Source organism: Nothobranchius furzeri, chromosome 7 (assembly GCF_043380555.1).
Source record: "Nothobranchius furzeri strain GRZ-AD chromosome 7, NfurGRZ-RIMD1, whole genome shotgun sequence".
NCBI lineage: Eukaryota > Metazoa > Chordata > Actinopteri > Cyprinodontiformes > Nothobranchiidae > Nothobranchius > Nothobranchius furzeri.
In genome coordinates, this window is record NC_091747.1 from 62,459,942 (window position 1) to 62,475,949 (window position 16,008).

At 42.7% G+C, this 16,008-nt stretch overlaps 1 protein-coding gene across 1 annotated transcript in view; it reads left to right on the forward strand.

Moving 5' to 3' along the window:
• Positions 1-220: 220 nt before the first annotated feature.
• LOC107383089 (cadherin-20) overlaps positions 221-16,008 on the forward strand; it is a 105,479-nt gene continuing 89,691 nt past the window's right edge. The window contains exon 1 of the mRNA XM_015955514.3: positions 221-361. The gene's annotated coding sequence lies outside the window, so the exon portion shown is untranslated. The remainder of the gene's footprint in view (positions 362-16,008) is intronic.

Genomic DNA, 16,008 nt, shown 5'->3' on the forward strand with positions numbered 1-16,008 from the left:
GATGGAGCAACAGCACAGGGCTCAGACACAAGAGGGAGAGCTGCTGAGTGAGCCTGTACTCCTCGCTCTGAGCAGAAGCAAAGGGAGGAGGTCCGTCTTTTCACCTGATGATTACTTCGCCTCGCACTTCACTCACCCATAAGAGCCGGCTGGAAGGAGCTGATCCACAGAGGTGTGAGCTTTTTTACCTCCTCTTCTCTGCATGGAGGACTTCTCTTTTTAAATCAGACTCCAGAGGAGAGACTCAGAGGGACAACTCGCTCGGAAGGGAGGAAAAGTGAGAAAACTGAAGAAAACGGTGACGGCTGGAAAGGGAAAGAAGTTCTGAACATCTCACTGAAAATCAGAGAGGGTTTCAAAGGTAGGCGTTCATTCTTCTTCTTCTTCTGAGATAATATTCATGCTGCTGGAGCTCATGGTGACCAAATCTACCTGGGAGAAGGTAAGTGGGAACCCGTTGGGGTCGGGATGTGGGGAAAAGTTGAAAACATTGAGGAGGATGGACACAGTGAGTTTGCCTGGAGGTGGAGGAAGAAAGATGGATGGAGGAGGTAGAGGAGAAATGGAGTGGTGGAAGGGGGGTACAGGGGGCTGCTGGCAGCCAACGGTGTAACCAAGGCAGCTGACATGAAGAAGAGCCAACAGGGGACAGTGGGATTGCTATTTTTCACCCTCGCAGTGGTGCTGCGATGCTCTGCCAAGTCCCCTGCCTCATCCCCCGAGGATAAAGATTTCATTGTGCTCCGCTGTGACTGAATTCATTAAGCATCGATATGTTCTTTCTGTACGCTCCTTTCCTCCCTCTGTCTGCTCCTCCTCTCACCTCCTCCTGTAATCGGCTCAACTTGTGTTGCATCAACAGTTGGGTTTCTTCTGGCTCTGCAGGAAACGCCACAATAGACTCCAGAGGGACACTTTGTCCTAAAAAAAGGCCCCAAAGTTGATCAGTCTGGGTTTTCCAGGACGCCACGCAGGGTTGCGCCGCACGCTCCCGGGGCTCGTGGGAGATTTATGATACGGTCGCTTGGCTACTTCACTGCTGTCGGGAACATTTGGGGGATTTTTAAAGCCAGAAAAAGCTGTGAAGTCGTGTTGGCTGAAGCGAGTAAAGCTGGAAACGAAGCAGAAAATGCAACATTTATGGAGTCTTTCCCTCAAAAGAAAGGGAAATTTGAATGAAGTGAATAATAATATCAATATTTTAGTTTTTCGTTGGCTTTAGCTGCATTTCTGTTGTGACAGTATATTAAAAATTATTCATTGTTTTGATTTGGCACTTTAAAAAGTCACATCTCTATTCGACCAGCCAGAACGCAGGATGTTTCTGTAAAAATTTACTTTTGGCAAAATTTAAGATCCAAATATCAAAAAGTGCTAATAAATGAACTCATCGGGATCTTAAATGTAAGATTACACCTGCAGCTTGTTTCACGCGCCCCCTAGTGGCCTTAAAGCAGATTGATTTGGATCAAAAGCTTTAAATTTGCTAAACTGTTGTGTGAATTTAAATGATATATAAATAAAATGATCTCTGACCAACGATTTGAGAGTCTAGAAGAAATAAAATGTTTATATTATGAAGAGAGAGCTGCCGGTTTTATAAACACAGAAGCCAACATTGTTTGTTTGTAGAAATTGGAGCCAAAACTATAGTTATCCTTTACGTTGCTCTTCATAATTAGCACCTTATCAACATTTTCCAGTTGTCTGGCATTAACTTTGAGAGTCTTACGATATGTGTCACAATACTATGCAAACATCACGAGTCAGTGAGGAAACAAAAGCCGCTAAAATCAAAAGGACAGATTTTGGCCTAAAATCACCAGAAGCTGTGATTCTGGACAAGATTTGTGTTTCCTGATGAAAACGTTCCATTTTGAATGGAAAAATGCTCATTCTTCAATCATAAATACTAAAGTAGACGCTAACTTGAGGTAATTTCTTCTTGAAAATCCATTTATCCACCTGATCAGAGTAAAGACATTCTCCGTTTGAACAGCAGGTGTCACTATTCACAAAAACGGGACTGCTAAGTAGCAGGAATGGCAGCAGAAGAAGAGTTGTTCACTGAAAGAGGGCTATAGAGCACGTGCAGATGTAATATTTAGGTGGACGCTGCAGGTGGTTTTATTGCACTGAACTCAAATATAAGAGAGGAAACGAGGCAGAGAAAGACTATAAACACAGAAGCCAACATTGTTTGTTTGTAGAAATTGGAGCCAAAATGATAGTTATCCTTTACGTTGCTCTTCATAATTAGCATCTTATCGACATTTTCCAGTTGTCTGGCATTAACTTTGAGAGTCTTACGATATGTGTCAAAACAACAAAGTTGTTCCTTAAGATGGCAGAAGGACTAAATCGGATGTATTTCATTCAATTCAAATTCAAAAATACGTTATTAATCCCAGAGGGAAATTAGAGCGTTAGTCTTTTCATGCCTCTCTTCACATTAAAGGCCAAGTCTTCAGGCCTTTAGGTAAAAGTCCACTTTAGGCTTTTATGGGCTTGTTATTGTTCCCAGGGTGTGAGACACCACCCTTGTGGTGAAATCAATAGCCCAGTAAATTCCTGATTGAATGGCTGCAGGGCTCAGATCCTGATGGGGCTTTATGGGCTACCAGGAGGTGCCTCAGAACATCCAGAACCCTGCTGGGGCTGTTGTGGTCTGGGAAACAGGTGATGTCAATCAGCCCAGGTCTGGCAGGTGAACTGGAGCGCTGGGACGCCATTCCACGACCATGAGTCAGTATCACATTACCCACCATTCTTCTTCCTTCCACTTGCTGTTTTTGCTCGTTTGATCACGGATGTGGACATCTGGGAGCGGTGTCATGGGTGTCAAAAAGATCGAATGCCACTTGCAGGGTTCAGGGGCAGAAACACAAGCAGATGTGTTTTTGCCCTCTGGTTTTGTGTAGTAGAGCAAATCCTTTTGTTTGAGCTGTAAGTCATCCGTCTGAGCTGCTGATGAATCGACTCACCTCCGGGCTCCTGTTGCTACTTCAGAGGAAAACACTGCAACGTGTCTCACCCGTCACTCCGTTAACAAGTCTAACAATGGAAGGACGTCATTTATGAGTCGTTTAAATCCTGTTTCTGATAAACTCACCAAACCACCACACGCCAGAACGCTGTCTGAGTAGACTTGTTGAATAATGATCCGAGAGCAGGTAGAAGAGGAAAGTAGATGAGATGACAAACTGTTAAGAAGGCATAGATTTAATTAAGATAGACCATAAAAAGGAAAGCTGATCTGAGTTGGTGCATCTAGTAACCAGATGTAGTCTGAGTTAGGATCGATGCGACGCAGGTGAGAGAAAAACCCACGTAGTACCTCCGTCTAACCTTAAAGGTGAGGGTAAGGACACAAGTTTAGCTCATAAAAATGAGGTTTGAGCTCAGTGTTTGATCCTGACTGAGCCAAACGTAAATGTTATTCATGATTTTAAAAAGCTGTTTTGTTTATTGTCGGTTGAAGTGGGTCAGAAGCTGAAGGGTTCAGGAACCTGCCTAAGGGAAACTAATAAAAGATAAAGAAGCAAAACTAAACAGATTCACTAATTCAGATAATAGAGCAAAAACATCTGTCCCTAAATAAATGACACAAAAATCAGTGATGCTTTCAATAGTCAACAAAATCAACCAATAAAAAATCTAGAACTTGCGTTATTCACATGTTGTTAGCATGTTGACTTCAGGTCAAACACGTGTTCACGTGGCTCCACAGACCCCGGTTATACGCGGCTCTCACTTCCTGTCCGACCGTGTCTGGTGTCTTCTCATTGGCTGTTCATATCCAGGATTTGACATGTTTACCAAGCAGGGCAGGGCCTCCCGCTATCGTGTCCTCTGACATAATAACATTAAAAGTACCTGGACTAATTTTAGTTTTCAGTCCAATTGTTTGTTTGTTTGTTTTCTTAAAAAAGAAACAATTACCTTAATTTACACCTGAGTCGCTAAATCAAATGTGGAAATACCTTATTGTGTTTTGACTTTTAGCATTTTCACTTTTTATTTTCCAGCAAGCGCTCAGACAGTTTTAGCTACATATTATTAGCCTTTTGTGTAAAATAAGTACTTATTATGTAATCTTTATTATTCTGGTTGTGTTTACAGATGCAATAAATGCTATTATACTACATAATATCAGCTGGTAGTTATGATCGCCCCAATAAAGCATCATTCAAATGTCTGTGTTCGTTAAACAGACCTGCAGCCACATCTTTCAACGTTGTAAAACGTGTTTTGATAAGAGCACCTGCCACTTTCTGCTCTCTGACGAGCTCCAGAGAGGAGCCGACGCTTGGAGCGGCTCATAAATGCAGACTGGAGATATTAAGACATCGATTTGTGGGGAAAATGAGACAAACACTGTAATCTGTGGAGATAATCTTCCTTCAGCACTGTGGTCCTCCATAGAGATTCAGAACAAACCAGAAGGAGAGTTAAAACAGCATGTTGGAGGAGAGTTGGGGAATGATGTCATCCATGGATGTTTTTACCATACCATACCAACTTTATTTATAAAGCACATTTAAAAACGGCATGACAGCCGACCAAAGTGCTGTACAGAATAAAAAGTAAAAACACAATATAAAACAAAACACGGTCAACAATAAAATGCACAACAAGGCAGATAATCATGGTCAATAAAAGACACATAATAAAATAATAAAAGTCAGAGATTTCAACATGCCTGGTCGTAAAAGTGAGCCTTAAGCAGCGACTTGAACCGGAGAAGGGATGGTGCCAGCCTCACTGAAAGAGGAAGAGCGTTCCAGAGTGTCAGAGCAGCGTAGACAAAAGCACGCTGCCCCCGCGTTTTGTATTTCATTGATGGGACGCGAAGCAGCAGGCAATCCGCAGATCTCAATGCTCGGTTTGGCACATAACGAGTCACGAGATCCAACAGGTAATCCGGAGCCAGACCGTTCAGGGCCTTAAAAACAAAAGTCAGGATTTTAAACTTGACTCTGAAGTTTACGGGTAGTCAGTGGAGCCGCGCGTTTTTGTCTGGGAGGAAGAAAAATTATTCTTTAAAAGTAGGGCTGCTCGATTATGGCAAAAACAATAATCACGATTATTATGACCGAAATTGAGATCTCGATCAGTTAAGACGATTTTTCAATTTATGTTGATTTTATTTGTTTTTATTCAGTCATAAAATTGCTCAGGGCACAATCAGGACAAAAATAAATAAGAAACAAATGATCACTAAAATAACTCCTGATTCCCAGTATAAAAAGACCAATATGCTTATAGTTCATAGTCTAAGACCCAAGGGCTATAGACCTTGGTTTAACTCATGTAAGTCTAACCAGTACAGACCCAAATACCAATATCTTGCAAATAGCAAGAATTATACAGTAGCATGTTATAACAAATAAATTGATGTTCACAAAATGTTGCATAATATGTATTTAGTCGTGTCAAGGTGCTGTAGGAGCGTGTACTAGCACCGTGTCCTCAGAGAGTTTAGTTATTATTTATCAGTGTGACGAACTTATTTCTATCTGTTGCTACCTTATTTATAAACTATTTATTTACAAGTCCATCAGTTAATGTAATAATTGTCCCAACCACAGCTGCACCCCCCACCCCTCAACCCGGTCTCACAGCAATCAGGGGCAAGCTGCACGTGTGTTTAGCACGCCGCACGCGCACATTTAGCTGTTTTTAGCGGCTCAGGAGTCCGCAGGTACGGTGTGTGTGTCACTCACTCTGGTTAATCCAACAGGGAATCGGCTCTGAGAGCTGTTTCTTTAGCGACTGACACGTCACTACATCATTCCCTTTCCTAATGTCCTGAAGAACGGTCCGGAGCGCAGGCGGAGTGTTTAGCTAACCTGCAGGAAATGTCAACGACAGTTATCCAGAAAGTAGCTAAGGGTTACCAGAGATGTTTCTCAGGTGTTTGCTAGGTACTTTTAAGATTTAAAAAGTCAAGAAGGGGGTCTGAAAAGCTGGTAGAAATAGCGTCAAAGTCGCTAAGTTGGCAACACTGTGGGAGGAGCGCTTCATTTGCAACTTAGGGCAGCGCAAGTGGGAGGAGCAAATAATCGGCTTGTTTTGTTTTTATAATCGTTCAAAACTCAAATCGTAATTGGGATTAAAATTCGATTAATTGAGCAGCCCTGTTTAAAAGGTTTTTAACCATCGGTGGGTAAAAAGTTCAAATGGTTTGAGTTTTTAAAAAGAAATCAGCAGCAAAACATAAAAGCATCACAAAAAGCAGATTTCTGCATGATGTCAGCTCTTTATTTACATAAAGGTAAGGTGGCTTTGGTAAGTTAGAGAAACTTTATATCAATGAATCAGTTATAGTGCTAAAGTATCTGTTTATGAGCATTTAAGGCCTTTTTATTCATTCTGCTGCCAGATGAAGCAACATCTCACATAACCACACATAAAAAAGGCCAACACGAACTCCAGACTGTGATCAATGAACTATAGAGCGTGGGCGTTCCTACATGAGAGTCTATGGAAAAGCTTTGATGGCAAAAATCTATGAGAAGAGCCTCAAGTAACTCACGTCGGTCTAGCCACGCTCCATTGTAGCCTCAGCGAATCTATCACTGGCCCAAACACTTTTAGGTCGGGCCAATCACAGCACTCCTTTTGTAGAGACGTGGGCAGGCTTAGCACCAGAGGTGCAATGGAGCAAAATAACAAAGAAGGCATGAGCCTTTGAAAAGCCTTTGGCATCCATTTTGGACGATTTAGACTTGGGTTTTTCTGTGAGATGAGCCGAAAGAGGTACTTCAAGCCTGATTTAAACCTCCGTGAGCTCTGCAACGGAGAGACGCACATGTAGTGTCGGAAAGGTTTTCACATTTGATCTTCTGTTCAGGTGGTTAGGGTTGGCGTCCTGACCAATCACAAGCTCGTGATCGACTTTCGATGGCTATTTAAAATGTTGAGCATGTCTCCGTCACCCTCTGTGAGCCCGTCGAAGAGCCTTTGCGCCGACACTAATGGACGTATTTGCTTCTTTTTTGACGTGTATGGCGGACTTCCCTATTGCTGTAGAGATGGAAACGTCACGTTATTTGTTGCTGTGATTGGTCCTAGTGCTGTCCAATTGCATGCGGAGACAGTGTGAAAGACAAATGTAGATTCCATCCGTTGACTGAGATTTGTCTACAGGTCGTGGCCAAACTATGTATTTACATAAATAGGATGGCTTGTCAGGCTACTCTAAAGCCACGTTTTAGTGAAAACTGGGATATAACCAACCTCTAATTCAAGTCAAACGAATACAGAACAGCTGGGTGTTGGAAGTTTCGCCCTTATGGCCCATTTATATTAGCCTTGTTATGAATGTATGGCCTGAATCTTAACATTTGCATATGGGAAAGAGTGAAAAACACAAATCAAAAGCAAATTAAGGGACATTTTGTTCATACAAAGAAGTTTCTAAAGCAGGCTGGATGGATGCTGCAGACGTCAGAGCAGAAACACCAGACTCATCAACGTTTGGCTCAGGGCTTCGTTACATGAAAAGTTCGCCTCAGACTTTAATGAGCTGCAGTTAAGCGTCTCTCCAGTTTAAGCACAGTTCTTTAAGTTTACGAACAGTTTTCCTCATTTAAGCAGAACCGCCTTGACTTTCTAACACAGAAGCATCTGTTGAACACTTAGAGACAAATGTTCAGAGGCAACTAAAAGTACAACCACAATTTAGTCTGTCAGCTCCAACATGGCCAACACGGCTCCCAGTAATGAATCCATTCCCTCGGCATTCTGCATCTGTAAGTACAGCAGTCTCCTCAGCACACACACACACACACACACACACACACACACACACACACACACACACACACACTACCTGATGTAATGTAGAAGGTCAGAACCGTGAGTCTAAAGAAATTCTCCACCACTAAAGATGCAGGTTTTTATTTCACAAACTGAATTAATTCAACCCCATTTCCATTTTTTTTTTATTTCAGGGGCATCTCAGAGGTAAATGATGGATGATTTACATTATTAGACAGAGTTCATTTAGATGCACCCCTGTAGGATCGTTGCTTCACTTCCACCTGGATTTGTTTCCACATCTCAAACATTCACGGCCCCGTGTAAAAATCCATTTCTAAATTAGGCTGATCCGACGTGTCAACCTATCCTCTCCGCTCGTCCTTGGAGTGGTCAGTAAAAAAATCAGTTGCATGGAAACATGCAGGAAGGGAGTCTTGGGGCGTTTAATGAACTGCTGGGGAGCTGCACTTTGTTATCCATTTGATTATTAGCCAAGCAAATCCCAACACCGCCGCTAATGACGAGCAGGACTCGTAAAGGAGAAGCTGTTTGTGATGACTGCAGCAGCCAGGAGAAGAAACGCTGACGGGTTGGATTAGATCTGATGATGTTTGGTGGTGAAGTTTTAAACCAGTTATAATCAGAACCAGGAAGGGACCCGATGGTGCAGAGAAAATGCAAATGAATAGAATACAGAGTTTGTGTTCTCATGCTGCGTTCTGATTCATCCTTCTGTTACTGGACATGAAACGTTCCTCAGGACTTCCTATTGGCTGCACAAAACGCCCGTACATGCTGGGATTTCAGAATGTTGTCAGTATTTTATCCTCCAGTCTGAACGCGCTGATGGCTTTCTGCTCATTTTCCAGCAGGTCCAAACAAAAGCAGCTAGACTTTGTTATTCTCACGAGAAATGTTTTGCTTCTATAGGCTGAGGATGCTTCTGAGGATATGAATCCGTTTTTAAAGGACACCAAACTTCTAAAAGTGCTGATTTCCAATCATTTTTAAAGTGTGGGTTAGTTTAAACTCCTGATAAATATCTAGTCTTTACAAGTGATCAATAATTGTCTAATAAAACTGTCTATTTCTATAACCATTTACCAGCAATAAAGACATAAAATTGGCCCTTAACACCTGTACATCCTCCAGCAGAAGGCAGCAGACATGTATAGGACTTGATAAGGCAGGCTTCTGATGAAGGTACTAATCCTGATGCTCCACCTGAAGGCTTTCAGACTCGAAGTGGTCTGATTCAGATTTTTGACATTAGTCTATGAGGAGATAAAGCCTGGTGATTAACATTTGTGCATGAAATTAGAAAAGCTCGTCGGATGAGAGGCACTAATTATTTCATAATGCTTGACCTTCTTAGTGTCAGCTCTGGGAGGTCCTGGTCGGGTCATCCCAAAGACCTTAACAATGGGACCCAATAGGCCTCTGTTATTGAAACTAAGCTTTAAGGGGGTGGATTTGGGGGGTTTAAACCAGGGGTTCCCAATTTCTTTTTTTTTTTTTGATGACCCCCTTGCTCATGTCCAAGACAAGCCAGGACCCCAACCCCAACTCCTACCTTCATACACACATTAAATGTGATCAATTACCATCTTTACACAGACACACAGAATTATAAATTATATACGGACTTCTGATTATAATGTAGGGTGTGTTATTGGGAGTTTATAAATGTAATTTTTACAAATACATTCTTGCTAACCTCTCAATCTCAGCAAAGACAAAATGGTGGGGACCCCCTGTAATTTTGTGGGGACCCCTTGGGGGGTCTGACCACCACCAGCAGGTGAGGTGGGTTAAGTGTCCTGCCCAAGGACACAACGACAGATTAAGCGGGGCTCAAACCTGAAACCTTCCAATCACAGGGCGAGCACTTAGCTCCTGTGTCACCGTTGCCCAATAAATGAAACATCATTTAGATAAACAATTTGCTTGTTCTGCCACAGAAAACCACAATCTACCAAAGAGAAAATGCAGGCTACCAGAAGTGAAGCCAACACGGAAGTGACAACTGCTGCAGTTCCCTCCTCGTCCACTAGGGGCTGGCTCCAGAAAGGAGCAAGTTCTCATTGACTCTCATGTTAAAAAAGCAGAAATAAACATGTTTACATTCTGGTACCATAAACATTTTAGGTTTAATAGGTCTAGTCTACATGACAACTCTGAGGGGGGTGAATTATTTTACGTCAACCATTTAAAATGAAGGTGAGCCCTCTGCGCTGGCACTTGCTCCAGGAAAGGCCTCAGCCTTACGCTAAAAGTGTTACAGCCTTGAAGGCAGAGATTAGTAGACTCACCCAACAGGGTTTGTTTGTTTTGGCTGAAAACACCCACCAACCTTGGTTAGCATCGTTTAGTTCCGTTCACTCGTAGCTACATCATCTCAGAGTTGGATGGGTGTCAATCACCTGCCCCCACTCTCACAACCCGCTTTCAACTCCATTTTTGTATTTTCTGGGACTGATGAGACGCGTGATTCGACCAAGATGGTGGAGATGGGAACCGCCCACTGGGCTTCTGTTCATCTTCTTCAGAAACGTACGGGTGACGGCGCGGAGGGTCCATCCATCTCAGGCTATACAGTCAATGTAATCTTACCAATGCATGATCCAACCGACGATACAGTTAACTGATCTAATGGTTCAGATGTTCTCTCTCTATGAGAGGTGAATCAACGCCTCGTTTAGCTGTAAAAGGCTCAGGCCAGTTCCCACTGAGCCAACATCCGTTTGCATTCATGCCGACAGAGGAGTTGCAACGGCCGTCCCATCATGACAAACCTGATGTGGTCACTGTGACCGTGTCCAAACATTTACTCTGTTAGCAAACTCTGGATCAAACAATCTGGATACACAAGTAGAATATTGTGGAAACGATGATCTGCAATTAACTCGTAATTAAACGTCACCACATGATCAATCTTCAGAGCTAAAGCAGGAGAATAAAACAGGACAGCGGCTCATCGACCTTCAGCGGGGCCAGAATGATCATCACAATGAATAAGGAAAAGGGTCGACCTTGGTCCTGGCAGACTGATTATGTTTTATTGGTACAAAAACATGAGCCAAATACTCACCAACGTGCTCTGCTGAATAAAATGGAGCGAGGCGGGATGAGTTATAACGTGCGGAGCTGGCGTGCTCCAGTTAACTTTTTTCCATCCCGTGGCAGTGGATGGGATGAGCTGCCGTAAATCTGATCCGCTGAGCCATCAGGGTTCTATACACGGCATCTCACAGCACAACGCTAACCGTTTTTATGCATTTCTTTACCTGTGTGTAGTCCGCCGTAGTATTTATGTGCGCTCCATGCCAGCACTCTTAATTAACTCCTTAAACTGTTGCTTGGAAAACTGTTTTGGTTTCAGTACGTGGATGAATTCACTCGGAGAAACGACCCAAGCTGAAGAGGATCCAAGGACACTCGGATCTCGTCCAAAAGAAGATCCAATTAAAATAACTGTAGACTTTAAATGACCAGAATAAGAGAGGGAACCTTAACACGGGCAGCACAAGGAGCAAGATCAATTATCCAGCAGCTGCAGTCACAAGGACTGATTTTTCCCTGTGATTTGATGCACCACATGATTGAAACTGATACATCCAAGGAAAACCTGCAGACCTCTGCAACACTTCTGCAAAATACGTTTTACACATTTTACTTGTTGGAGCTCATAAATGCAAAAACTCTGAATATTTCTGGAGATGGTTTTATGAAACCGTAAACAACCACCGTCTTTCACTTGTGTACACGTCGAGTCTATAAATCAGCAGTGAGACTCGACGTGAGCCACAGTCAGCAGCTCTGGTGTCAGATGTAGAGACTTCCAGATTCTGATGATGAAATCAAGTTCAATGTTTTAATACCTAAAATACGACATTTCCCGTTTGTTACGTTTTTATTAGGAAACTGAAGAACTCCAGATTGGTGTGGGTGGGGCCTGAGAAGCAGTGAATGTGTGTAACTAAGTACAAGTACTTTGTTACTACTTGAGTACAATTTTTCTGTATCTGTTCTCCAAGTAGTTTATTTGAAGCCTATTCTTTTAACTTTTACTACATTTAAAAACAATAATCTGTACTTTCTTCTGTATGTTCTAAAGCGTTTATAAAGTAAAAGTACTTTGATTTGTATTTTGTCTGACCCCACCTTACACACACTCCCTCTTCCATTACAAAGTTAATAGATTACACAATGAATATTCAAATGTTAGATGAATACTTTTCCTTATTTACTTCTGAGTAAATTTGAAATGCATAATACTTTTACTTGCATCAATACTTCTGGCTACTTCCACTTTTACTTCCTATTAGTTGAAAGTGGAATTACAACTGTCGTAAACAACCCTGTAGCTATTGCTAACGATGAGCTAATGCTAACACAAGTCAACTAATAATAAAATAAACCACAAAGTCAAAATAATTCACATTATCAGACAAAAATGGATTACTTAAAAGTTCAGTAACAACAAAGCCAGGTCACCACCAGTCCGTGATTTTATAGCCTCCTTAAGCTCCCTCAAACTAGAGTAGGGCTGTCACGGTGTGAAAATTTAACCTCACGGTTATTATGACCACAATTATCACGGTTTTCGGTATTATCGCGGTATTTTTTAAAACGTGTTACATTTTTAAAATACCAAATAAACCCTGTATATCAGGAAAATATTGTCCTCAGTTTGTGTCTAAATTTGGCCTAAAATGTGTTATTTTGTAATTATGTTGTTTATTTGTTTACATTTTTCCCCTGTAGTCTTTAAAATACCAATATTTGCCCATAACTTCTTATTTCATGTCTGTTTGATGTCATCATTTAAACATATTAGATCAGATGATACTCAGTACTCAAGTAGCCTTCTAATCAGATACTTTTTTACCCTTACTTGAGTAATAAACCCTATATCAGGAAAATATCGTCCTCGGTTTGTGTCCTTCCAGTGAGCTTTGCAGATGTGGGAAAATGTCATAAATTCATAGTTATTCTCGGAGAGAGACCAACTCTTATCTGCCCCTGGGAGCCCCGTAATGCATAGCGTCATTTCAACATGGGGGTGTCCGCGACACGGTTTATATGCAGGTAGCGGCGCTGCGGCTGCTTTATATAGCGACTCGTTGCATTCTCCCTCAACCCAAGTCCTCGGATCACGCATTTTAGCTAAAACGCTAACGTTAGCTTGCCTTGCGTTGACTGTAGAGTTGTGGGTGATGGTCACGCAGATGTGCCATGAGATTTGAAGCGTTGCTGCCTTTCACAGACACTTTTTCTGCAAGTGCTGCAAACAGGATAGCCGTCTTCTATAAACTCCCTCGGCATTCTTCAAATATCTAAAATATGCCCGTACTTCCCACTTTGTCTTCTTTGAGGGATAATAAATGTCCTGAGCGCTGCCGTCTCCTCCTTTGGCCATTATTTCAGCTTTAGCTTCAAGAAAGTTTGGTTGTAAATAACAAAGTGCTCATGTGCTGCCGGCAACTTCAGCAGATGATACGGTGGCTGGTAAGGGTCACCGCGCCTACACCGCAGCCACGGTAATCCACCGAGATAATGTCGTTTTTTTTAAACAAGACGGTTATTATTATTGTCAACTTTTTTACCGAGGTTTACCGCTACATCGGTTACCGTGACAACCCTAAACTAGAGTAGGATGCACTGATGTTCACGCTGGATTTAGCTCGTTTCTTCACCTCCAAAGACATTACTCTCTTACTTACCCTCTAACATTTATTTCCAGGCTCAACCATGATGCCAACCAAAGAACAAACTTCTTCTTCTTGTGCTTTTTATTGACTGTTGGTGATCTAAAAAAGCTACCTGCTAGCCTTTATAATAGCTACAATACAGTTAACAGCTATTGCCATGAAGCAGGTAGAGAGCCACTAGTGTTCCTACCTGAATCTCAACACTGTCAAGTGCAGTTTCTGGTCAGCAGAGGGCTAATTGCCCAAGAACCATTGAAACCACTTTGAAAGCAATAATTTAAGTAGTAAAAACTCTTTAGCGTTGCTCTAAGTGAAAAAAATAAAGTACTTCTTCCATCACTGCCAAGAAGATATGTTGTGCAAAAATGCAGAAACAGATTATTGTGAATAATTTTATAAACCCCATCCATCCATTTTATTCCGCTTATCGGGAGTCAGGTCGCGGGGTAACAGACTTCCCTCTCCCCAGCATCTTGGGCAAGCTCCACCGGGGGAATTCCAAGGCGTTCCCTGGCCAGGTAAGAGAAGTAGTCCCTCCAACGTGTCCTGGGTCTTCCTTTAGGTCTCGTCCCAGTTGGTGCCTGGAGAACCTCACCAGGGAGGCGTCCTGAGGCATCCTAACCAGACGCCCGAGCCTCCTCAACTGGCTCCTTTTGATGTGAAGGAGCAGCGGATCTACTGCGAGCCCCTCCCAGATGACTGAACTTCTCACCCTATCTTTAAGGGAGAGCCCAGACACCCTTCAGAGAAAACTCATTTCAGTCGCTTGTATCCGTGATCTCGTTCTTTCGATCACTACCCAAAGCTCGTGACCACAGGTGAGGGTAGGAACGTAGATCGACCAGTAAATCAAGAGCTTCACCTTCCGGCTCAGCTCTCTCTTCACCACAACAGACCGGTATAACGCCCGCATCACTGCAGATGCAGCACCAATCCGCCTGTCGATCTCACGCTCCAGTTTTCCCTCACTCGTAAACAAGACCCCGAGATACTTATACACCTCCACTTGGGGCACGACCTCATCCCTGACCCGGAGAAGGCACTCTACCCTTTTCAGAATCAAGACCTTGGTCTCAGATTTAGAGGAGCTTATTCTCATCCCAGCTGCTCCACACAATTTTATAAACCACATTTTTTTATTCCTACCCTTGACCCTAGCAGAGTAACGCCTTGACTTGTTTTTATGATAAGCACATGTTGAACTACCCTCATCCTGTTTCATGTATGCGTTTCCTCTTGCACACCTGAGGGAACAAAGATCCTTGATCTTATTTACAGTAACGGAACACTATTTAGCTTCTTCTTGTGTCTGGACTTGATGTGAAACCTTCTACCACAGAACCAACCTCCACACAGGCTGGAGTATAATCCTCAGTAATGTTTGACAGCGTGTGTGTATAAGGGTGTGTGTGTGTGTGTGTGTGTGTGTGTGTGTGTGTGTGTGTGTGTGTGTGTGTGTGTGTGTGTGTGTGTGTGTGTGTGTGTGTGTGTGTGTGTGTGTTCGCATCAGTGCAGTTGCTCATGAAATATGACCTCTGGAAAAGTTTCCTGTCTGCATTCTCCTCTTTGAACTACAATCCATTATCTTCAGGTATCATATTCAACCCAACAGGTGTATTGTGGTAAATGATATGGGCCTGTGGCAGTTTGCCACAGATGCTGGGATGAAAGGGAAGACCAGGGTCCGTGCACACACATATGCACGCACACTCACTTGTAAAAGAACCTTGTGACGCTGTTATCATCGTTAAGATCTGCAGCTGTGAAGGAAGTGCAACCAGTCATCTGAAGCAAGGCTTTTTTCTTGTTTTTAGGACATGTGACTGGAGGCAGTCTCCAACTGAGTGGAAAGCTTCTGTCTGAGTCTCTGTCACTGTTTTCCTTCATATCCTGAGGCATTCGATCGATATTCAGAGTCATGTAGACAACAGAAATGAAGTCAGGAAAGTCTCACGCTGCTTTACCGAGAAAAGGAAGATTTACTGCCTGTGAGTGGCTCCAGTTTTCCTCCTCTACTGGCAAGCACGAGCTAAGTTCTCAAATAATTCTTGGTTTGTGTTTTGGGTGAATCACCAGCTTGAGCAAGTGGACTGACAGCAGCTCGCTGATGACTGAAAGAGCCAGGTCTTTCCTCAAAATCTGATGGAAAACAAAAACAAAAGCAGGAAGGACAGCGAGCAGATGGTCCGAAACACTGCTGTGTGGTGGATGTGTTTCTGAGCAGCTGTGTGCAAACACTTTCACTTTAATAAGCTGCAAAAAAGCCACTGCTGTTTAGACTGCTGCTATGCCCGTCCATATTAGCCGGTCCCTTATTACTTGAATTTCTAACACGAAGTCAGGGGAAAAGTTAAACCTCAGCCGACCGGATTAAAATACAAAATAGCAGGGTCCTTTCACATATGCAGCCAGAGTCCTCGAGCTTTCTCACGTTACTTTAGCCGCCGGGACCTGACTAACTATGCAATCTCTACTTTTACTGGAGAAAATTTGGGAGCCAAACAAACAGATGAAAGTGTGTTTGTCA